Source organism: Mesoplodon mirus (genome assembly GCF_964341445.2).
Source record: "Mesoplodon mirus genome assembly, chromosome: 4".
Lineage (NCBI taxonomy): Eukaryota > Metazoa > Chordata > Mammalia > Artiodactyla > Ziphiidae > Mesoplodon > Mesoplodon mirus.
This window is the reverse complement of record NC_138979.1, coordinates 123,002,014-123,027,521: the sequence shown is the minus strand read 5'-3', so window position 1 is coordinate 123,027,521 and position 25,508 is coordinate 123,002,014. Positions and strand designations below refer to the sequence as shown.

Below are 25,508 nucleotides of genomic sequence, written 5' to 3'. Positions count from 1 at the left end.
AATGGATAATATTAAACTAGTCTGCTCAACCGACTGCTGTACATAATTCCTAAGGATCAAATTTGTGATTTACCTGGTTAACCCTTGGTATGCAGTTGGTCTCAAAATTAAACCTTTTACAGGGGTCATGTTAAGGATCTTCTGTGGTCAAGACAGATCTTTGGTACTTCTTATGCTCAAAACCTTCTAAGACAGGCCATCTCCTTTGTGCCTTATGGTACAGAGTTCTGACGTTTCTATCAATTTGTGCAGACACTGAATTGCTTTGTGAGAATTGCCCTTGATCTGTTTGAAAGTGCTCATTTGGCTCTCTGTTGTACAGAGGTGAAGTGACTCTCCATTAAGATAAAAAAATCAGACAAGCCTTTTTACTTTCACAGGCAACAACATCTTTGTCATCTACACATCTGATCTTTTTTTCAGTCAGAAATGTGGACTATCTGTGAGTAGAACAAGATAGTAATCTCAAATTTGAATTGCGTATTATTCATCCCTGTCAAAAGCCTGGCTGAGACTATTGATACTTAGAAGGTATTGCCAAAGGGATCCACCAATCAGTCATTTTCAAGATTCTCCAAAATATAGCCATGTTGTGCCCTCAGTTTTCATCTAAGCTTATTGTAAGAAGTAACTCTTGGCAGACTTTTTTTAAAAAATAGACTTAAATTATAGTATCTATTATGTTATTCAATGGTCCCCAAATAAAGACTCATTGGGAAAATTCCTCCTCCCAAAGCTCAGGTGCAGGAAAAAAGTTACTTCCTTTTATTAGATAAGGAACACTCTCATTGGTCACATTTTCTTGTTTACTTTGATTGCTGAAAAGCTCAGAGTAAATTTTTATGCTTAGATTCAGTACTTTCCCTTAATCTGGACTTTCAAATAATTATTCCCTCACTATTTTTATTTCTTGGCTCATGTCTTTTATTATATTAATGATTTTCCACTTAATTGTGATTTTATTATAAACTGTCTCATATCACATATCACTTTTGAAAGTAGGCAGTGTATAAATACATATGAAACAGAGATTGGGTAGTGAGTTAGGGATTGTTTGGAGGAATGACTAAGAAAGTGTGGTCAATGTAATACCTGCAGAAGAATAACCTGATGCCTGTTTTATACAGACACTTAGGCTTTACCCCAGGTCTACTGGATCAGAATAAATGTGGGGACTGGGAATTTTCATTTTCACAAGCTTCTCCAGTGAGTCTTCTACAGACTAAGAATTGAGAATTACAAAGTTACTAACTTTCCTTCAGAAGAAGGATACATCTTATATTTCACAAGCATTGTCTACAGCTCTAGTAAGACACAAATTTAGATATTCATAAAAGACTTGATTAAATGAAATGTGTGAGGCAAAGTGATAAGCCCTATGCCTGAACCAAGAATGAAAAAGGAATTGAAAAATTATTGCTATGAACCATGTGTGAGTCATGGGGAGTCTTGGCAACAGGGTGGCAGTGGGAATGGAAAGTATTTAAACAAAATTTCAAAATGTGGGGGCGTTAAAGATAGATAGAGAGAGAGAGAGAGAGAGAGAGAGAGAGATCAGAGATATTCCAGAATCTGAATGTTGAACAAGTGGGAAAAGTTAATGTCATTATGTGAGATAGACAATCATATAAAAGAGTAAAAAATTACAAGTTTGGGTTTTAAAGTATGAAGTCCTAAGAAAACTATTAGGTGAAAAGACAGTTGGATAAATGGACCTAGATCTAGAATTCTTGAGAAAAGCCAAGCTCAGTGATGAAATGCTGGAATGTTACACCTAGAGGTGAGTTGAAATCATAGAAGTAGAAAATAACACAGGAACTATAGAGTGAAAAGAAAGGTAGGCTAAGAAGGACACCTGGAGAAAGACCTCCAGTGAGAAGGGAGGAAAGAGACACGTGTCAAAATGTAGGAGGTAAAAGAGAGAATTGCGGGCTTCAGAAGTCAAAAGAAAAATGGCTTTCAAGAAAGGTTTCAACTGCCAGATGCTCCTTTGCTGTCTGGTAGGATTATAATTTCCCGAGGAATTGTAGTTGAGCCACTTCAGTAGAGTGGAGGGGGCAGAAATAAGACTGCAGAGGGAGAACAAATGGGAGGGGCAGACTAGCATAAAACTAGAATTCAGATAGTGTAGGATGGAGAGATATGATGGTCACATGATCAGGAAGAAGGATGGAGGAGGAAGCTGCTGTTAGACTCTATGGTGCTTTTTGAAAAATTAGGACAATTTGACACTTGCTTTGGGTAGACATATTCCCACGTGTGTGCTGGTGTGACTTGGCCAGCAGAATACTGGATGATTTCATCCTGACTGACCCCTTTTTGTGCAGTGTACAAACAGAGGTGACACTCTTGAGAGAAAGTTTTTGATAACAGCACATATTTAAGAATGTTTCTAGGCCTTGATAAAGCCGCCATTTGCTGGTGGGGGAAAGGATGGCATGGAGTGTAACTAAGAGACAGGAGGATAAAGATAACTGCTAGAGGAAAATCAAGGGAAGCGTGAGAACATGGACTCAAACCACAGTTGCTCTTAGAAAACAATATGCCAACACCTTATTTAAAAACAATTTCTCATCATTAATCCTTTCACACAATATGGACATGGAATGGACTCCAAATCTCCTTTTGCATTTACAAAAGAGCTTCAAAAAAGTTGTGACTTCAGTGAGTGCCATATAGTTAAAAAAAAGAATGAGAAAGATCTCAAGAATTGATATGGAGTGACCTCCAAAGGATATTATTAAATGAAAAAAATCAAAGGCAAAAGACACAGGTGGTATGCCACATTTTGTGCTAGAAAGAAAGGAAAATAAAAACATATTCATATATCTGCTTATTACTACAGAAAGAAGCAGAGGAAAAATAAGCCAGAAGACACTGGAACTTTGGACTTACAAGGCCTGAGGGGAATAGAGGTTGATGAGCTAGAGGAAGTAGTGACAGTGTTTGAATACATCTTTTGTGTAGTTTTGACTTTGGAAAGCATGTTAATATTCTACATATACAAAAATACAATTAAGTTAATAAGAATTGGAGGGAAGAAGAAAATAACCTAAAACAAAGGAAATGGAAACAATGAACTTAATTTTGTTCTAAAGGAATGTCATAATGGAAGGGAAATAATAAAGAAAAAGGGAAAGAAAGAAGGAAGAAATGAAGGGAGGGAGGAAGGGAGGATGAGAAAGGAACCAATAACTTAGTAACAACATAACTTTAGAATACAGTATTTGACCATACACCCTGTCTTGAGCAGAGTTGGGGGTGTGGGAAAGAGAATGTGGGGATGGGGAAACTGCAAATGAATTCTGAACTCTTTTTAGCAGATTTATTATAATAGTTCTGATGCAATTCTGAAACCATTTTAAATGTATTATATTATTCAGCAAATGAGTAAATGTATTAATGTTGTGGGTATCCAGGGTTGTCATGGTGGAAGAAGGGAAATACGAATATGGAATGGGAGAAGTCAAGAAAGAATCTGTGGGATGGATTGAAATTGGAGGAACTGGTACAAACTCCTGATTTCTAAAATAAGTCTATGTATATGCATATGCATGTTTGTATGTGCATGTATACATCTGTACATATGAATATGCCTTTGCACATATACGTGTACATATATGTATATACACACTTGTGTATTTCCTATCTTTGTTGGCTGAAGAGTCAAAAAAGCAAAAACACCTCAGTAGCCCTAAGCACACCTAGCACTCTAGATCTTGGTCTCTAATGCCAACCCCTACTAAAAAGAACCAAGGCTCTGCAGAGAAATGGCTGATAAAGAATTTGGGCAGGTAGGTACAAGGTAAGACTGGAACACCTTGTTATACCAGAAAGTAAGGGATTGTTTAAAAGATGTCATAAGAATTGAAGAGCTAGATTGAAGAGGTTCCCACTAGCCAAACCTGGGATAATTTCTATACCAAAATAATCTGAGTATAGTAATGAATTAGAAATAATTGGGAAAAAAGAAATTCATGAATTCATACTTATGATAAATAGATAAGTAGGGGAGAAGGGAGAGATTTTATTGTGGTGAAATACCAAGGGCCACCTGGTAAGTGTGAAGAGAGTGGTAGAGTTGGAAAATCACAATTTTGCAACCATCTTGGTAAGGATTGGACCAGACAAAAATTATCAATGCATGCTAAATAAAGGGAAGTTTTTGAGGAGATGCAGGATATTTGCATGGTTTTAAAGTGTTTCTCCATAAAATGACCAAAATTAACATCACTAATGGGGGCAGATGAACACTGTGTGTCTCTACATATGATACCCTGAGAAGGACAGAAAATCACCTATGCAATATTCTTGTTGAGAATGCGTAATTTTAATCCAATCACAAGGAAAGATCAAACACAAAATGAGGAATAATCTATTTTATTTTTTTTTTAAGATTTTTTTGATGTGGACCATTTTTTAAAAAGTCTTTATTGAATTTGTTACAACATTGCTTCTGCTTTATGTTTTGGTTTTTTGGCCATGAGGCATGTGGGATCTTAGCTCCCTGACCAGGGATCAAACCTGCACCCCCTGCATTAGAAGGTGAAGTCCTAACCATTGGACTGCCAGAGAGGTCCCAGAATAATCTATTTTAAAAAGGGGGAATTTATTCTTCAAAATCTCCAATGTCATAAAAAGACAAAGAAAGGCTGGGGAAATGTTTCCAGATTGAAGGAGATTAAAGAGACATGACAACTAAATTCAAGACTTAAATTATGTACTGAAGAGGGGAAAAGTGCGATAAGGGGTATTATTAAGGAAATTTACAAAATTGGAATGTGAAAGGTAGATCAAATAGACTTCATATAGTTTATATTTATATCCATAAATATATCAATGTAAATTTATCAGGTTGACAAATGCATTATGGTTATTTAAGAGAACACACCAATATCCTTGTAAAGAAATATATAATAAAATATTTAGGGATAAAAGGCCGTGATGCATATAATTTATCTTCAAATGGCTCAGAAAAAAATCCATATGGTTGGGTAGGTAGAAAGATAAAGCAAATGGGCTGAGATATTAACCATAGATACACTATTAACAATGTAGTGTACCTATATTAACAATAGGTACACTATTGCACTATTTTTATTTTTGTAATAATTTGTAAATCTGAACTTATTTTGTAATAAAACTTTAAAAGTTGTGATTTGTTGTTATTTTAAATGTGTATAGGGGCGGAGTCAAGATGGCGGACTAGGAGACACTGAATTCGTGTCTCCGCACAACTAGGGCACCTACCAAGCATGGGTGGGGGACTGTGGGCACCTAAGGGGATGGGAGGAACCCCCAGCGACGGGGTAGGACGTGTGGGGGAGTGAAGGGGGAGGAAAAGTGGAGGTGGGACAGGACTGGCACCCCTGATGGGTGGCTGGGGGAGGGGAAGGGGTCCCACGCCATGCAGGGGGAAAGGGGGAGCCATTGGGAGGGCAGAGGATCAAAAGGGAGCATGGTCAGCATTTCCCCTGCCTACTTGGGCCACAGGGAGCCTGCTGAGATCCCGTGCCTGATCCTCTACCAATGAGGCCCCCTCCAGCTGCGTGGGTCCTGATGGAATGGGAGGGAGGGAAGGGGGAGCAAAAGTAAAGGCTGGACCTACAGGACTGGCACCCCTGAGGGGCAGCTGGGGGAGGGCAGGAGTTCCTACACCCAGCAGGACCCACCCATGGTTAGGGGTCCAGCAGTGATGAGGGAGACCCTGGGTGGGGGGGGGGTGCAGAGAAATGGAAGGGAGCATGGCCAGCACTTTCCCTGCCTTCTTGGGCACCATGAAGCCTGTTGGGATCCCCAGCCTAATCCTCTGCCCTTAGAGCCTCCCTCCTGCTGTGCAGAACCCAAGCCCCACCCCTACACCCTCACCCAGGGCCCCACCTCTACACGCGGCATTGGGAGAAGCCCTCCAACCATGCTGGGCCTAAACCCCACCCACACACCCTCATCCAGGGCCTTACCTTTAAACTCTGAACTCCACACTCTGGAGGTCCCACTCTGGACATGCTGCCTCTCCCCTTCCATGCAGATCCTAAGCCTAGGCCCCATCCCACACTAAAGCCCACCCCAGCCTAAGTTCCACCCCATGTCTAAGCTCTACCCCCCATAGCTAAGGCTTTTCTGGCCTTTTTTTTGTCTTCTTTTAGGTTGGGGTTCTGTTTTACCATGTTGTTGTTGATTCATTTATATTTTTATTTTTTCTAATAAATCTTTAATTTTTCTAATTTTATTTTATTCTTTATACTTTGTTATTGTTCTGTTCCTTTTGGCTTGTTCTCTTTTTGTTTTTCTTCTTTCTTTTTTCTGTTGTGGTTTTGTTTTACCTTGTTGCAGTTGTTTCAATTATATATATTTTTTCCTAATATATTATTTATCATTCTAATTTTATTTTTTATGCTTTGTTATTGTACTGCTACATTTTTTATTTTCTTTTGCCACATTGCACAGCTTGTGGGATCTTGGTTTCCATGCTGGGGGTCAGGCCTGAGCTCCTGTGCTGGGAGCACCAAGTCCAAACCACTGGGCTAACAGAGAACCTCAGGGAATATTCATTGGAGTGAGGCCTCTCGGAGGTCCTCATCTTGGCACCAAGACCTGGCTCTACCTAACTGCCTGCAAATTCCAGTGCTGGATGCCTCAGGCCAAACAACAAGTAAGACAGGAATACAGCCTCACCCATCAAAAAAAAAATGAAATGACAAAAAATGTTACAGACGAAGGAGCAAGGTAAAAACCTTCAAGACCAAATAAATGAAGATGAAATAGGCAACCTACCTGAAAAAGAATTCAGAGTAATGATAGTAAAGATGATCCAAAACCTCAGAAACGGAATGGAGAAAATACAAGAAACATTTAACAAGGACTAAAAGAACTAAAGAGCAAACAAACAGTGATGAACCACCAATAACTGAAATTTAAAATACTCTAGAAGGAATCAATATCAGGATAACTGAGGCAGAAGAATGGATAAGTTAGCTGGAAGATAAAATGGTGGAAATAACTACCATGGAGCAGTATAAAGAGAAAAGAATGAAAAGATTTGAGGACAGTCTCAGAGACCTCTGGGACAACATTAAATGTACCAACATTCGAAGTATAGGGCTATCAGAAGAGGAAGAGAAAAAGAAAGTGTCTGAGAAAATATTTGAAGAGATTATGGTTGAAAACTTCCCTAACACGGGAAAGGAAAGAGCCACTTAAGTCCAGGAACTGCAGAGTCCCATACAGGATAAACCCTAGAAGAGACACACCAAGACACATATTAATCAAACGAACAAAAAATAAATTCAAAGAAAAAATATTAAAAGCAGCAAGGGAAAAGCAAAAAATAACATACAAGGGAATCCCCATAAAGTTATCAGCTGATTTCTCAGCAGAAACTTTACAGGCCAGAAGGGAGTGGCAAGATATACTTAAAGTGATGAAAGGGAAGAACCTACAACCAAGATTACTCTACCCAGAAAGGATCTCATTTAGATTCCACAGAGAAATCAAAAGCTTTACAGACAAGCAAAAGCTAATAGAATTCAGTACCACCAAACCAGCTTTACAACAAATGCTAAAGGAACGTCTCTAAGCGTGAAACACAAGAGAAGAAAAAGACTCAGAAAAACAAACCCAAAACAATGAAGAAAATGGTAATAGGAACATACATATCAATAATCACCTTGAATGTGAATGGATTAAATGCTCCAACCAAAAGACACAGACTGGCTGAATGGATACAAAAACAAGACACTTATATACGCTGTCTACAGGAAGCCCACTTCAGACCTACGGACACATACAGACTGAAAGTGAGGGGATGGAAAAAGATATTCCATGCAAATGGAAATCAAAAGAAAGCTGGAGTAGCAATTCTCGTATCAGACAAAATAGACTTGAAAATAAAGACTATTACAAGAAGCAAAGAAGGACACTACATAATGATCAATGGATAAATCCAAGAAGAAAACATAACAATTATAAATATTTGTGCACTCAACATAGGAGCATCTCAATACATAAGGCAACTGCTAACAGCCATAAAGGAGAAATTTACAGTAACACAATAATAGTGGAGGACTTTAACACCCTACTTATACCAACAGACAGATCATCCAGACAGAAAATAAATAAACACAAGCTTTAAATGACACAATAGACCAGATAGACCTAATTGATATTTAGGATATTCCACCCGAAAGCGGAAGAATACACTTTCTTCTCAAGTGCACATGGAACGTTCTCCAGAATAGATCATATCTTGGGTCCCAAATCAAGCCATGTAAAATTTAAGAAAATTGAAATCTTTTCAAGCATCTTTTCCAACGAAAGCTCTATGAGATTAGAAATCAATCACAGGAAAAAAACAGTAAAAAAAGCAAATACATGGAGGCTAAAGAGTGTGCTTCTAAATAACCAAGAGATCACTGAAGAAATCAAAGAAGAAATTTTTAAAAATACCTAGAAACAATTGACAACAAAAACAAGATGATCCAAAACATATGGGATGCAGCAAAAGCAGTTCTAAGAGGGACGTTTATAGCAATTCAAACTCATATCAAGAAGCAAGAAAAATCTCAAATAAACAATCTAACCTTACACCTAAAGCAACTAGAAAAAAAACAAAACCCCAAAGTTAGTAGAAGGAAAGAAATTGTAAAGATCAGAGCAGAAATAAATGAAATAGAAACAAAGAAAACAATAGCAAAGATCAATAAAACTAAAAGCTAGTTCTGTGAGAAGATAAACAAAATCGATAAACCCTCAGACAGACACATCAAGAAAAAAAGGGAGAGGACACAAATCACTAAAATTAGAAATGAAAAAGGAGAAATCACAACTGACACTGCAGAAACACAAAGGATCATAAGAGACTACAACAAGCAACTATATGCCAATAAAATGGACAACCTGGAAGAAAGAAATGGACAAATTCTTGGAAAAGTACAACTTTCCAAGATTGAACCAGGAAGAATTAGAAAATATAAGCAGATGAATCACAGGTAATGCAATTGAAATTGTAATTAAAAATCTTCCAACAAACAAAAGTCCAGGACCAGAAGGCTTCACAGGTGAATTCTGTCAAACAATTAGAGAAGAGTTAATACCTATCATTCTCAAACTGTTCCAAAAAATTGCAGAGGGAGGAACACTCCCAAACTCATTCTATGAGGTCACCATCATCCTGATACCAAAACCAGTTAAAGGATATCACAAAGAAAGAAAATTACAGAACAATATCACTGATGAATGTAGCTGCAAAAATCCTCAACAAAATACTAGCAAGCAGAATCCAACGACACATTAAAAAGATCATACACCATGATCAACTGGTATTTATCCCAGGGATGTAAAGATTCTTCAATATATGCAAAACAATCAATGTAATATAGCATATTAACAAATTAAAGAATAGAAACCATATGATCATCTCAATAGATGCAGAAAAAGCTTTTGACAAAATTCAACACCAATTTATGATAAAAACTCTTAAGAAAATGGGCACAGAGGGAACCTACTTCAACATAATAAAAGTCATATATGACACACCCATAGCAATCATTCTCAGTGGTGAAAAACTGAAAGCATTTCCTAAAATCAGAAATAAGACAATGAGGTCCACCCTTGCCACTATTATTCAACATAGTATTGGAAGTTGTAGCCACGGCAATCAGAGAAGAAAAATAAATAAAAGGAAAACAAATTGGAAAAGAATAAGTAAAACTGTCACTGTTTGCAGATGACATGATCCTATACATAGAAAATCCTAAAGATGCCACCAGAAAACTACTAGAACTAATCAATGAATTTGGTAAGTTTGCAGGATACAAAAATCTCTTTGCACAGAAATCTCTTGCATTCCTATACACTAACAACAAAAGATCAGAAAGAGAAATTAAGGAAACAATCCCATTTACCATCGCAACAAAAAGAATAAAATACCAAGGATTAAACCTACCTAAGGAGACAAAAGACCTGTACTCAGAAAACCATAAAACACTGATGAAAGAAATCAAAGATGACATAAACAGATGGAGAGATATACCATGCTCCTGGATTAGAAGAATCAATATTATGAAAATGACTATACTACCCAAAGCAATCTACAGGTTCAATACAATCCCTATCAAACTACCAATGGCATTTTTCACAGAACTAGAACAAGAAATTTTACAATTTGTATGGAAACACAAAAGACCCCGAATAGCCAAAGCAATCTTGAGAAAGAAAAATGGAGCTGGAAGAATCAGACTCCCTGACTTCAGACTATACTAGAAAGCTACAGTAATCAAGAAAGTATGGTACTGGCACAAAAACAGAAATATAGATCAATGGAACAGGATAGAAAGCCCAGAGATAAACCCATGCACATATGGTCACCTTATCTTTGACAAAGGAGGCAAGAATATACAATGGAGAAAAGACAGCTTCTTCAATAAGTGGTGCTGGGAAAACTGGACAGCTACATGTAAAAGAATGAAATTAGAACACTCCCTAACACCATACACAGAAGTAAACTCAAAATGGATTAAAGACCTAAATGTAAGGCCAGACACTATAAAACTCTTAGGGGAAAACATAGGCAGAATACCCTATGACATAAGTCACAGCAAATCCTTTCTGACCCACCTCCTAGAGGAATGGAAATAAAAACAAAAATAAACAAATGGGACCTAATGAAACTTAAAAGCTTTGGCACAGTAAAGGAAACCATAAACAAGACCAAAAGACAACCCTCAGAATGGGAGAAAATATTTGCAAATGAAGCAACTGACAAAGAATTAATCTCCAAAACATACAAGCAACTCATGCAGCTCAATATCAAAAAAACAAACAAAAATGCATAGAAGACCTAAATAGACATTTCTCCAAAGAAGACATACAAGATGGCCAACAAATAAATGAAAGGATACTCAACATCACTAATCATTAGAAAAATGAAAATCAAAACTACAATGAGGTATCACCTCCCACCAGTTAGAATGGCCAAAATCAAAAAATCTAGAAACGATAAATGCTGGAGAGGGTGTGTAGAAAAGGGAACCCTCCTGCACTATGGTGGGAATGTAAATTGTACAGCCACTATGAAGAACAGTATGGAAGTTACTTAAAAAACTAAAAATAGAACTCCCAGTCAAGCCAGCAATCCCACTACTGGGCATATGCCCTGAGAAAACCATAATTCAAAAAGAGTCATGTAGGGCTTCCCTGGTGGCACGGTGGTTGAGAGTCCACCTGCTGATGCAGGGGACACGGGTTCATGCCCCGGTCTGGGAGGATCCCATGTGCCACGGAGCGGCTGGGCCCGTGAGCCATGGTTGCTGGGCCTGCGCGTCCGGAGCCTGTGCTCCGCAACGGGAGAGGCCACAACAGTGAGAGGCCCACGTACCGCAAAAAAAAAAAAAAAAAGAGTCATGTACCACAATGTTCATTGCAGCACTATTTACAATAGCTAGGACATGGAAGCAACCTAAGTGTCCATCAACAGATGAATGGATAAAGAAGATGTGGCACATATATACAATGGAATATTACTCAGCCATAAAAAGGAATGAAATTGAGTTATTTGTAGTGAGGTGGATGGACCTAGAGTCTGTCATACAGAGTCAAGTAAGTCAGAAAGAGAAAAACAAATACCGTATGCTAACGCATATATATAGAATCTGAAAGAGCGGTACTGATGAACCTAGTGGCAGGATAGGAATAAAGATGCAGATGTAGAGAACAGACTTGAGGACACAGTGCGGGAAGGGGAAACTGGAATGAAGTGAGAGAATAGCATTGACATATATACACCACCGAATGTAAAATGGATGGCTTGTGGGAAGCTGCTGCATAGCACAGGGAGATCAATTTGATGTTTTGTGATGACCTGGAGGGATGGGATAGGGAGGATGGGAGGGAGGCTCAAGATGGAGGGGATATCGGGATATATGTATACATATAGCTGATTCACTTTGTTGTACAGCAGAAACTAACACAATATTGTAAAGCAATTATACTCCAATAAACATGTGGGGGGAAAATGTGTATAGTTAGGTGTGTTGCCAGTGTGAAACTCAGCAAATATGATCCAAGAATTCTGCCATCTTAGAAAATATCTTTTGAAGATAATGAGAAATTTTGAGATAAATTTTTTACAAACTGAGACCTCAGTATTTACTCTTAAAACTACTACCTTTAGGGGCAAAAAGACCTAAGTGAAGAAAAATCAGATAAAAAGCCCACATTTTCATTTCATTAAATTAAAATTTAATTTATACTTATACTTTGAATTTTCTCTCTCCATCACCTCTTTCAGATATGAAACAAAATACATGAAAAGGAAATTCCATATTTTAAGTATTCTCAAGCAAAAATGTACGTTCCTACTAGAACATTAATCTCATCCTTCATAATTAACTATTGCATTTTTCTTTCATCAGGCTCTGACCTTTAAGGTGTTCCTGTTGTGTCTGTTTTTCATGCCTAACTTTTCCAAAAAATGTGCAGAGGTCATAATGAGGCATAATTATATACAGTATATAATTTTCTTTTGCCTTTTTCAAGTGCTAATTTAGCTATCATTTCTTCATATAGAATTTTTATAAGAAATACTTTTAAAAATGAAAAGTCCTTTCTTCAGTTTTGGCATGAGTCATATGTTCAATATATAATATAGACAGGAAATTTAGTAATATACGTATGGATGTTAAGTGAACTCTGTAAAATAAATCCTTATTTATCTAGATGGGAAATGAGTTTCTGAAACAGCTTTTTTCCTCCACACACTCTCTGCTTTTATGAAAAGGAAACAAGTAATAACTAGCCTGCTGTATGGTCAGGACACCCAAGTTGGCCATTCTCTTTGCTCTCTGTACATCCCCTGCTCCACCAGTCCCTGCCTCACCTATACCTTACTCACCTGACTGACCTTCCTTCTCAATCATAGAGCCTAATCAGGAAATGCCTGTGTACTTGCCATTGGCCCCAGCTAGCAATTATTCTAATTTTTAGATAAGGACTATCTCCACTATGTTGGTTTATCAAAGGGGCTGTGAGGGGTGCGCCCCTCTGGGGTTTCCCTGGCAACCGATGACCCAACTTGATGTCATTTCCCCCTATAACTGGTACTCTCCCTCTTCCCCTGGTAGCGAAGATTACTGCCATACCCTGCCCACCACCTGCTGCACGCAGTGGGATGTTGCTACAGGATTTTGCTTTAGATGTGTAAGCTCCCCCACCCATTAAACCATTTATGTCTCTCTCAATGACACCGGGCTCTTCCCTTGGTGTTGAGGCTGGGCAAGTACAGGGCTTGCAGGTCTGCGGGGTACAGCCCCTCACTTACCTCTCCAGTCCTCAATTTTCTTATTGTAAAACAGGCATAAAATTAGCACAGTGCCTGGCACATAGTGGGCACTCAAGTGATAATGATTTATTTTGTTATTATTTAGATTGATTTAAAAAATAATATCCAGAGTGTGTTTACTGACTTAGCCTGACTTCCTATAATTTATGCATTTACCATACTGGACAATAATTGGTAATCATTATGATGCTGAATCATCAAAGATCACATTTTTTAAAAAAATGTTTAAGTTGCCAGGAAGTCATACATAACTTAAGTAATCAGACCCTTTGGTTAAGAAGAAGAATATTCTGATGTTCAATCGTTCTGAACCAATCAGAATCTGTAATCTTTTATTTTTTAAATATAGCAATTAAATATTTCATTCACTTTGAAAAATGCCTCTTAGCCTTTAAATAATTAGTAATTTTACATTCTATAAAATATTTTTCCATATAGTTTGTATCATTAGTATATTATAAGAGAATAATCCTAGACTTAGAACACTGAACAAAGTACTAGAAAGAGGGGCAAATGGTATACATGTTAAAAAGGACCTGTTTCTGAAAAGTTAAGGAGTTTGCATTTTACAAAACCTTGCTGTAAGCATCATCAGTCATTTGAGATTGGCAAGGATGAGAGAACCTATATGAAGACTGATTTGATTTTCACACCATTTTAATGACAAGATAAAATTCAGCAACTTGGATTTCTATATAAAAAGACACTTTAAAATAAATAAAACATACTTGCAAGCAAGCAAACATGCACACACAGAGGGAATTATTTGTTTTGAATTGCTGACAGTATAAGTAACTTGATCAACAAATAGAACCAGACTAATTCTATAAACCTTAGAGTATTTTTTTATAAACCAGTGGTTAGGGAATATAGGGATTTAAAGAGGATCTTATGCATTTTTATGTTCCTAATGCCTTAAATCATTTTAGTCCTTGGATAAATTTTGCTGAATAATATTTGTTTTATGCCAGTAATGGCCCATTTTTTTATAGGGAGGTGGGATTTTTTTAATGGAAGGCTAAGTGCAAGGACAAATAAATTGTTTTAATAACTTTAGTATAGTTCTTATTAAATCATGGAATTAATAATACTTTTTATTAAATGAATAAAATCCATTATTATGTGTCTTGATGGTGTGGAAAAAATACCAAATTTTACATCTGGTGATACTAGTCCAAATTTCCCACATAAAATAGGTCAAGAAGGAGAAAGAACAACGCTACAGTCTATAAAGTTGATGAACACGGCAGCTTATGTGGTAGAGGCACAAAATGTTTTGTGAGCATCTGGAAAATCTTGATGTTCCATATCTTATGCCTCTGTAGTTAACAAGGAGTGAAGTTACTTAGGCTAAATCATCAAAATGAGCCATTTCACCAATGTAAGTTTGAGGCCAAGTTTTTTTGCATTTTACATCTGCTTCTCTTATATTCACATTTTTTGAAAAGCGTACTCACCAGAAAGCACAAGTTCTTTGTGGCTGCAGAGCATCTGGGGCTGTACATCCACACACAGGGGTGTTGATTCTCTGGTTCTTTGGAACTCCTTTCCCAGGTTTGGGGGCACTTCCTTTCAAGCAAGAGAGTGCAAGCCTCCGTATCAGTGGTTCTTAAACATGACGTCACAAGGGATTTGTAACCAATAATAAAGTACCAATATTTAGGAATCACTTTTTGTTTAAGTATGAATTAGATTGTCTTCAAAGAATTAGCTATACATAGATTAATGTCACCCCACTCAGCTGATTAAGATCCCCTTCATGAGTTGGGGAGAAGGGGGCACAGCCTTTCCTGACTAGAAATTGCTAATCAATGCTTGGCAAAAGTTGGAAGTGTCTCACACATGGGAACACCTTCCATGTTGTGTGTGTTGCAACAGAAAAGAGACTGAGAAAAGTTGCTTTGAAGTTGCATGCCCTGGTTTACTTCAAAACACAAGTACAAACAGTCCTCATATTTTCTGCTTTGGTGAGGGCCCATTAGTCAAGGATTAGAATGGTCTCAAGGCATTGGCCAAAAGGCCTTTGCCGCAGAAACCTTAATATTGTGGGCCTGACTTGCATCTGTCACTTGTTATTTTTACTCTGGAAATGCAAATACATGACAAGTCTCAAATTAAGAGGCTGTTGCTATATGCAAGGCAGTGGTTGCTTTTTAAGGAGGAGAAAGTGGCTAAAAGACCACTGTCTTTGAGTGTCCCCTCTCTAGGTACATGGCAGTGGGAGATGGCAGTGCTGTCAAAAGTGAATTAAGAAAAAAAGTAAAGGGACTTCCCAGGTTGCACAGTGGTTAAGAATCCACCTGCCAATGTAGGGGACACGGGTTCGAGCCCTGTTCCAGGAAGATCCCACATGCCGTGGAGCAACTAAGCCTATGCACCACAACTACCGAGCCTGTGCTCTAGGGCCCGTGAGCCACAACTACTGAGCCCATGTGCCACAACTACTGAAGCCCACGTGCCTAGAGCCTGTGCTCCACAACGAGAAGCCACTGCAATGAGAAGCCCACACAGTGCAAGAGTAGCCCTCGCTTGCCACAACTAGAGAAAGCCCGTGCGCAGCAATGAAGACCCCATGCATCCAAAAATAAATAAATAACTTTATAAAAAAATAAAAATAAAAAATGGATGTTCTTTAAAAAAAAAAAAAGTAAAGAAAGACTGTTACCTTTGAACATCTATTCAATAAGAGTGTCTACGTATGACCACAGCAGGGTCTGTGGTGAGTAATTATTTCTTTGGTAAATTCAGATTGTTATTTATGACCAGCCCTTAGGAAATGCAAGTGTATCTTAAACAGTCTTTGATCATGGTTTCACCTTTGTTTGGGTTGAAAAATAAATTTGAAAATCCTGACTCTGAAATGGATTGGTTTTAAATTTCTTCGGACGACTTCAGAAAAACATTCAGAAAAGGGATTCCAGTTTACTGGTGAATCGAAGTGAGTTTATGTTGTGTCAATTTTCCTGATGGTTTTGATTGAACTTAATGACTTAGTCTGTAATTGAGTGACCCTTTAAATCAAACCCAGCCTGTAATAAGTGAACCAAATTTAAATCCTTAAACCAACTATGGATGTAGAACAATCTTTAAGTTTATGAAGCAAAGCACACTTCATTTTACTAAGGACATATGAAACTGAAATCGAGAACTCAATAAAATCTAGAAAGCAAAAAATAACTATTGCAGGTGCTAATAACTTACATTGATTTTGCAAATGAAAATCTATCTACCTCTAAGAAAATGGTGTCAGAATTTAGGGTACTGTAGACCAGGGATGAGAAAATGTTTTCTGTTAACAGGCCAAATAGTAAATACCTTAGGCTTTGCAGGCCATATGGTCTCCATCACAACTACTTAATTCTTCAATTATAGTGCAAAAGCAGCCATAGACAATATGTAAACAAATGTGTGTGGCTGTGTTCCAATAAAACTTTATTCATGGACACTAAAATTTGAATTTCATGTAATTTTCACATTATGAAACACTTTTGATTTTTTTCAACCATTTAAAAATTTAAAAACCATTCTTAGCTCATAGGCCAAACAGGCAGTGGGCCTGATTTAGCTCACAAACTGTAGTTTGCTGACCCCTGCCTTAGTCTAATGAAGCATGAGCTGTAAGAGTAGGCAGGGAACTTCCAGACACATGAAGAATGTCAGTGGATCATTCGCCCTTCATTAAAGAGTAGCTATTGAACATAACATCACCTATGTACTCTCTTTGACAAAAAAGTTTACCCTGAGTTGAATAATGAGAAAACTGAACACATCCAGACTGTGGGTCATTCTGTAAAACTGGACTGGGCTCTTCAGAAATGTCAGTTATGAACGACCAAAGAAAGAAAGAATAAAAGCACAGGGAAACTGTTCAAGATTAAAAAGATAGGAAAACTAAAAGCAATGTGTGACCTTTGCTTGGATCCTGATTAAAGCAAAAAACAACTGTAAAAGGACACTATTAGGGCATTTGGAGAAATTCATTTGAGTATTTGTTATCAGGTATTATTGTATCAATGTTAAGTTTCTTGGGTGTGAGAATGGTGCTGTGGACTTGTAGAACAGTGCCCTGCTCTTAGGTGATACATGCTGAAGCATTTACAGATCTGCAATTTAATTTCAAATGGTTTGATCACACAAAAGTGTGTGTGTGTGGGGGGGGAAGATGAAACAAATGTGGTAAAATATCAGGAATAAATAAATCTGAGTGATGAGTATGCAAATATTACTGTACTACTCATTCAACTTTATAGGCCTGAAAATATTCAAAATAAAAATTGGACAAAGAATATATAGAAAAAAAGAGACAGTTGTAAATTTAGTTGGTTCAAGTTAGAAAAATTTGAAAGATAAGAATTATATGGTACTTGAAAAATTAAGTATTTGTTAAAATTCTAAAAATAATACTAATTCCATTTAGAAATTAAAACAATCTGACTTGTAAGAAATAGCTGGATCATTTCAGTGTGTTTTGATATTTACATCTAATTTGTTCTCAGGAAAATTACAGCATTGGTAAAACCTGAGTTGGGCTAATCAAACACAACAAAGTTATTAAACTAAGCTTCTCAAAAACCCTGAAATTAGATTGTTCTGTTGTTGCATAAGATGCATATTTATTCAGTGACCAGAAATCTGAAATATATTTTTTCTGCAATTAAAACTTACAAATACAAAAACCACTTCTAGTAGTCAAATGCAGGTAATTCTGCATATTGTTTGCTCACTAGATTTTTGAAAACGTAGGGAAACAAGATAGGAAACAAAATAAATGAGTCATCTTTTAATTTGGAGAAATTAACCTATTCAAGGACATGAAAGGTACTTTCACAAAAAAACTGTAAACCCTTTGTAGGCAGAAACCGTGTTTTAGTTGCCTTTGTATCTCTAATGCCAAACACATTGCCTCACACGAGTAGCCAGTCAATGAATAAATGTTGAATGACTGGATGAATAAATGGAGCGGGGGGACCCTGCTTTATATGGAAACAGGTTAGGTTCAGATCTGACGTAAGGAAAGGATTCAACATGACTCCAGCACTGGACTGGGCCACTGAAGGAAGTAATGAATTCTTATTTATTTACTTATTTATTTATTTATTGAAATTTACAATAATAGAATAAACATATATCTTGGATATATTTTGAGAGAAAACTTACCACTTAAATGTTCGGATATTTTTCTACACGTATGATGAGCAAGACAGTTCCTCAGTTTCAAGGATACTGCCTCTTAACATTCAGTCAGGTTTAAATGGATCTGAAAATCATGACAAATGAAGGGTGGTGGAGGGAACTGAAGAACAGAAATCACAGCAGCTGGGAGAGGATGACTGACTGGTCTCTTCAGGGTTGCCAGGAGAAAGGAGCAGAAATACTCTGAGCGGCTCATCAGGACAGGACTAGGACCACTGAGCAAAATTAAAGGCGAGGGGAAGGCAGAACTGTGCAGATTTTAGCAGCCTAAGAAATAACTTTCTAACAAAGAGACGCATCCAGCGGTGGGACAGCTTGCCTTGACGGACAATGAACCACTGTCACAAAGTGTGTAGGCAGAGTTGGTGGGACCGTTTTCAAGGCTGCCTGGAGGGGGGCAGGGGGGTCGTGCCTACCTAGAGTGAAGGATTGAGGCTATGCCATCACTTCCAGCCTGAAAAAGCACTGTTCAATAAACCGGAAAGTCATGCTACAAATTTGGTGTTAATACTAAGCAGATAATTAAAAAACACATATTTTCAATACCTCAAATGAGCACACAACAGGTAAATAGAACATCTCGGTCAGTTTGCTCTTCAAATGTTTTACCAATAGACTTAGACTTGGCATTGTTAATTACTACCCAAGGAAAATTTAGGTTGTCTCAGTATATAAAGTAATACCGTACCTCAGCGGAGATCCAGACTGCTCTTAGGTATTTCAGAGACCCCAGGATTTGTTCCTTCTCTGTGGTCTGGGCTGCTAACCCTGTGTACTCTTGTGATCATCTCGAGCTTAGCTTATTTTCTACAGCTGCCCCCTAACGAGGCATTTACCTCTAATCTCTTTCCCCTGTAATCGTTTTGAATACTGCAGCTAGATGTCTGCCTAAAACCCCTTTTGAACAAATTGCTACCCATGAAAAAGCCTAGAATGATTCATCAATTTAGAAATATGTATGGAAAAGATTAGAAGAGGCATAACAATACAAATAGTTATTAAGTGGCAGAACTATAGGCTATTATTTTTTAAATGTTCTTGGTGTGGTACTAATAAAGTTCTAATAATAAATAAAATCAGGTGCAAAACAAAGACGATACAAAGTTTCCTTACTACTTAGCATATTACATACAAAAGCTCCAACCTAACATTTTAAAAGAGCTTTCATTAAGTCTCACAATTTACTGTTTCTCCTACTATCCCTGCAATAAAGCTGCACTATCTACTGTCTAATTTCCGGCTCTCTTTTAACCCTTTTTTTCCTCCTTGTCCTTCATTGCTGTTTCTGTCTTTGCGCCTCTTTCACTGCTTTGTTCTCTTCCTCATGTACAGGACAACTACTGAATCTCACTGTGTGTTCACCTCGTCCATAATGTAGGTAAGCCTCCGGAGGGCAGGGTTTTTGTTTGTTCATCATTGCATCCCCTGCATCTAGAACAATGCCTTGCAGGTAAAAGATGTTAATGAATTATCAGTTGAATGAATGATTGTCATTACTGTGACTATCTGAATCTACAACGTTTCTTTTTGAAATTTGATATAAACTGATTATATATTGTATGGTTTTATATTGCATTGCATCATTTTTCTATTCTTAAGTGTTTTAGTGTAGGTTTCTCAAAATGAATAGATAAATGTCATCCATATTACCTACTTCAATACTTCAATTCAGCAAATTTTTATTCAGTACCTACTATGTGTCAGGCACTTTAGTAGGTATTAGGATATAAATTCAAAACTACATTTAACAAGAGCAGTAAAGACTAAATGGAATATTTCTTAGCTAATTTCTTTTACACAAAATAAATACACCTGAAATCTATAGTCTAAATCAAAAAATAGTCAACTTTTTTATACTTCTCTACCATCTTTCCATCAAACCCATTCAAAATAATTATATAAAATAAATACAAGATATACTAGGTATCCTGAAACCCAACACTAAACTATTAATGATAAGTAGAAATGAAATATCTAGGATAAATTTTTATTGGTTTAGGGGAACTGGCATTTAATCGTTTGTGTTCCAAGATCTTTAGAGTTACCAGAAATATTTTGGAACTTGTGACAGCGTCATGTGTAGTTTATGTAATTTTAAGTCTCTCATACAATATGGGTGTTTTGGAAGCTGCTACATGTCACATTTTTCCAGAACCAGATGCAATAATTCGGTAAAGAACACAGGTAGAAGAGATCACTAATTTTCCTTTTCCCCCAATAAACTATGTTTATTATGCCAATTTTAATTACCATGCAATCTAATGGATTTAAGGCTTATATTTTCCACATCACTAGACATCACAAAAATGAAAGCATTTTATACTGTCATTATACATCAGTGTTTGTACTTGGTTATACATATATACAGAAATTATTCACACATCTTAACCTTGCTATTTCCTCCTTTCAAACCAACGTAATTTTACCGTGAAAGCAGCTTTTTAATAAATGGTATAAGAAATACAGCAAGGCACACTTTTTTAAAAAACTTTTTTCTCATTGCCACCTCAAGAAGCATAAAAAACAAAAATGTTGTACATAATTTAATAGTAGAATGTCACCAGTTTATAATATACAACACCATATAGTTGTTTCCTGAAGTGCTGCATAGATTATTGTTTTTAAAAGGAAATAAATAAAATGGCGCTTTTAAAAGTTGCTTAATTTTGAAAGAAGGGCCAGTGTTTCTTCTCTATGCTGCAATCAAATCAAATGTTGGCCTTTTACGTAAACCTCTTTCCATGAACACAGGCATCATACCATAAAAAAAAATTGAGACTGAAACGTGAAATTGGTCAAGTACCAGCGGGGGGGGGGGTCATTCCAGACAGGTGAATTTAATGGACCATCAATTTGGTGAACTCCAGAATTTTAGAGAGTAGATGGGGAGGGGAGAAGGCAAACTGAAAAGTCTCTCTGGAGAGGTGGGGTCGGTAGAGGTAGCTTGGGACAGGAATCCATGGGAGAACAAGCAGCTTTGCTGAACTTCAAAGACAACCACCTAAAGAGAACCAGTGCACACATCCAGATCACAAGGCTCATGTGGACAACCGCATTCGGAAGAAAGATTCATCTTGGGAGAGGTCAATGTAACAAATGGCAGTGACACGATGGAACCAGAGACCAGCCCAGGGCGGAAATATGAGGCCACCCCTGAGTTGCAGCCAGGCTTACCTACAAGAAACACAAAAGTGACAAGAAAAGATTTCAGAAGTGTCTGTTTCATTTGCAAAACTGAGCCCCTTTGAAGAACAATGAGGGCTGCCATTTAGAACTACTTGCTAATGTTCTGGAATAAAAGGATACATAAAATATAGTGATTTTAATAGCCCAAAAGTTTCAGAATCAATGTGAAAAATATATATATATTTTAAAAAGACATGGTTTTAAAGAAAAGAAAAATCATCAAGTTTGATCTTTTCTCTGGATCTCACCTACTCTTTTGCTTGTGAACTCAGTTTTGAACACTCAAGAAGCCTCAAATCAATATGAAAACGTGAGGCTGCCAATGCCAAGTGATGCAGCAAAGTATCAACAGTGATTCACAAACTGGGAGCCTTGACCCTCGGGTTTAACCTTTCCTTCAATCACTGTATGTGTGACAGTGGAATTGAACAATTCCATTATTTTATAATGGGGAAATATTCATAACTGTGATAATCCCAAATGCTTCAGTCCCTTGCCTATAAAAGGATACAACTGGGGCTTCTAGCTCAAATAGGAATGCATTTCATTTAAAGCACAGACAGCATTGTGCAAATGAGAATGATTCAATTATTTCTGTACATCTGATGGCTCAGATAGAAATTTGTTACAAACTCAATTGGTTCTTCATATTTCTGAGTAGCTAAAAGCAACCTGTCGAGTGTGAGGAACAATTAAATTCCAGGTTTAGGCAATGCAGGGTACAATTACGTTAGGTCCTCTGACCAGCTCTCAAATATAGCAGGCTTTTGCTTGTATGGGTTTAAACTGAGTTCTGAAGTCTGATGTCTGATGTGTCAGGTTGCTTTACTGTCCTTCTAGAAGTAAATGTTCTCATTCTTTCTGTCTTGCTCTCTCTTTCTCTATAATCTTGCAACCTGTTTAGGAGCCAGAAAAACTTGAGCAAATGTGGTTTGGCTGGAGCCACAGGATGCTGGGGAGAGAAGGCAAATTATCAAGAACAGGGAGAGACAGACAGGAACAGATGGGATGAAATTTGGTACAGTAAAATAACACAGTAACTCAAGAAAGCATGGTGCATTGTTCAAATGCTGAGGACACGACTCATTTGAAATCTGGCCACTGAGTAGGGAATCCTTAGGTGAGGCAAAAACAGTCTCACTAAATGATGGTATTTAAATTCCTCTGCATAATCAAGACTTTCAACTTGGCCCACGTGGAAAGGGGCAGGACAAACTGGTTGAGACAAAGATCTGGGCTGTGTGTGTGCCTGTGTGTGTGCCTGTGTGTGTGTGTGTGTGAGAGAGAGAGAGAGATGGGTGATGCCCAACAAAATATTTGTTATTTGGCATGGCAGGGCTCGTTATTCAGAAGTGCTAGATAATTAAAAAACACTTCACATCCACCAAGACCTTGATTTATTAAAGTGATTTTAAAGGTAAATATGATAAGATTACACCTATGTTGTTTAGTGAAAAATTAATACTCTATCACCAAGAGTAGTTTCTTAAACTTGCTTGGTCAGCTTTGGGTCACATTAAACACTGAATGTCAATCAAATTAATAGAATAAGAATGTGTTGTGTACATGAGAAACGTTTGCTTTTACAGCTTTCCCAGTTTGTAAAAACTGAGCAGCAGCGCTTTTTACTGTATATGTGTATACCTGAGCATGTACGAATACAAGTGATTGCCTCAAATCTAAAATCTATAGGCCAACTCTTTGCAGACCAATAAAGTAGGAAAGGCAATACAGCTAAAAAGTTCTGAAGGAAATATATACATCCTAAGTAAATACAGTCCCCCCACACACTAAAACAAGCCCGAAGGGCAGAGCAAACCAAAAGGAAAGAAGTGTACACACTGGCTGAATGTGAGGAGTTCAATTTTTGTACCACAGGATTTATCCAGCCTGAAGTTTAGGGTTAAATCATTCACCAAAGACCAGAGGCTTATCATGAGGATTATGAAGAAATAACTATCAGAATACAGCAAAAAGATGAGTGCGAAGTACATCTCTTAGGCAGGTCCTAGGAGGCTCCCCAGAAAAACATTATATGCTTCCTCCAAATTAGGCACAAATATCTGGATCTATCCAGTTACCTTTCCTTTGATGTGATTTGCTGTAACTGACCTCTCTATTTTTGTAGAAACATGACACATATATGAAAGTGGTGAAAAGCACAGCAGTGTACCCGGAAATCAGTGCAAATGCATACTGTGTTAGATCATGTTAAAGTTTCTCAGTTTCAGTGGGTTTTTAATTAGAACACAGTAAATGAAAAACGTGTTTCAAAAATTTTGAAAAAAAAAAGTTTGTTACTGTTGCAGACTGTAACTGCTATTCTAAGTTATAGCTCTTCTAGAAGGCATTACAATAATTTCATCATCTGAGAACTTATTTCTGGGGAAAAAAAGCAAACTGAATTTGGTGAACTTTATTTTCCTGATAAAAAGAGCACCCCAACTGATGGTTTTCAAATGGCTTAAAAAAGTAAAGCTTTTTCTTATAGGAAGAACAATGACCACAGTTAAGCTTTTATAGACATGAAACCTCTTATTTACCAAATAATTTTACTATGTATTCCTGACATTTAACACAGAAGGCATGTCAACATTTTGGGATAAAATAACTTGTCCTGGTTGGTAGTATTTTAACAATATGTAAATATTTACACCAGGTGCCCAGTGTTAATGACTGGTGAAAAGTTTAGGCATCCAGATGTTTGTCTACATGATACTGAAAAAACTGAATAGGCCCAGTACATATGGCTACCTAAATGGCCTTAGGCTGATAACAAGTCACTGGGGGGCGATGTGAGTTCTGCAGAAGTAAAATCAGGCTGCTTCTCCCACTGCCTGAGATCAGCCAGGCATCGAACCACAGGGTTCCACAAAATATTGCTAACTGGAAAGTGGGCTGGCTGATAGTTTTACACTGTCCATGCCTGTAAAATGTGAGGATTACACAGATCCATCAGCATATTCCCATCCCTGAGTCTAAAGATGGAGCTGTGAGTCATTACATTTCATTCCAATTCTATATCTGTGTAGGAGAGAGAAGAAATCCCCGGAGCACCAAAAAGGGAGGAGTGCACCCCATAGGCTTCTCCAGTGCCAGAGCTTCTTGAGACCGGATCTCAGCATGACCGGTGACTAGAGGGTCACAGTCACATGATGTCGTGCTCAGAGTGGTGTTGCTTTCAAGCCTTGATCCCCTTTCAGAAAACAAAAATCAGCCAGGCTCTACCAGCCCTTTTGCGGAGGTTAGCAGAGCCGGCGGTACAATTGGTTTTAATAGAACTTGTTTTGAAGCAGCTTATGGAATCGCAGTTGCTCTTCCTTAATGGTCAGTTTTATAGCATACTGATAGAGAATGTGGACATGTTTCACAGAAAATACATTTCTCTCTCTCCTACTTTTGTTCTCCCTTGCAACCAATTGTAAATAGAGTCTGAGACACAGAAGATTAGTTGAGCTATATTAGTAAGTAGGATGCTTTTCTTCAATTTTGCATACTGAGTTTATTTTTAGGGTATATATATGGTATAGATTCCCCCCCACTCCCCATTTCTAGCAGCTCTACACAGAATCACACATTTTAATGAGCTGAGGGCACAGGTGTTGCAGGAAAAAAAGTAATGATGTTTGCCATTCATCTTTCAAATTAAATAATGTGTTTTTAAATAGTAACTTTTTTCATAATACATTATGGGAACAACATTTATCTGTCACATTTTAAAAGATGTATTTGTAATAAATGTAAATTACTTTTAGAAAATCAGTAATTAGGCTCATCAAAAAATAAACAATCT

General features: G+C 37.4%; 1 protein-coding gene across 4 annotated transcripts in view; it reads right to left on the bottom strand.

The window, feature by feature from the left end:
- Window positions 1-20,415: 20,415 nt before the first annotated feature.
- Window positions 20,416-25,508, bottom strand: part of AKAP6 (A-kinase anchoring protein 6) — a 607,701-nt gene continuing 602,608 nt past the window's right edge. For all 4 annotated transcript variants that reach the window (XM_082617945.1, XM_082617944.1, XM_082617947.1 and 1 more), the window contains one exon: window positions 20,416-21,703. The gene's annotated coding sequence lies outside the window, so the exon portion shown is untranslated. The remainder of the gene's footprint in view (window positions 21,704-25,508) is intronic.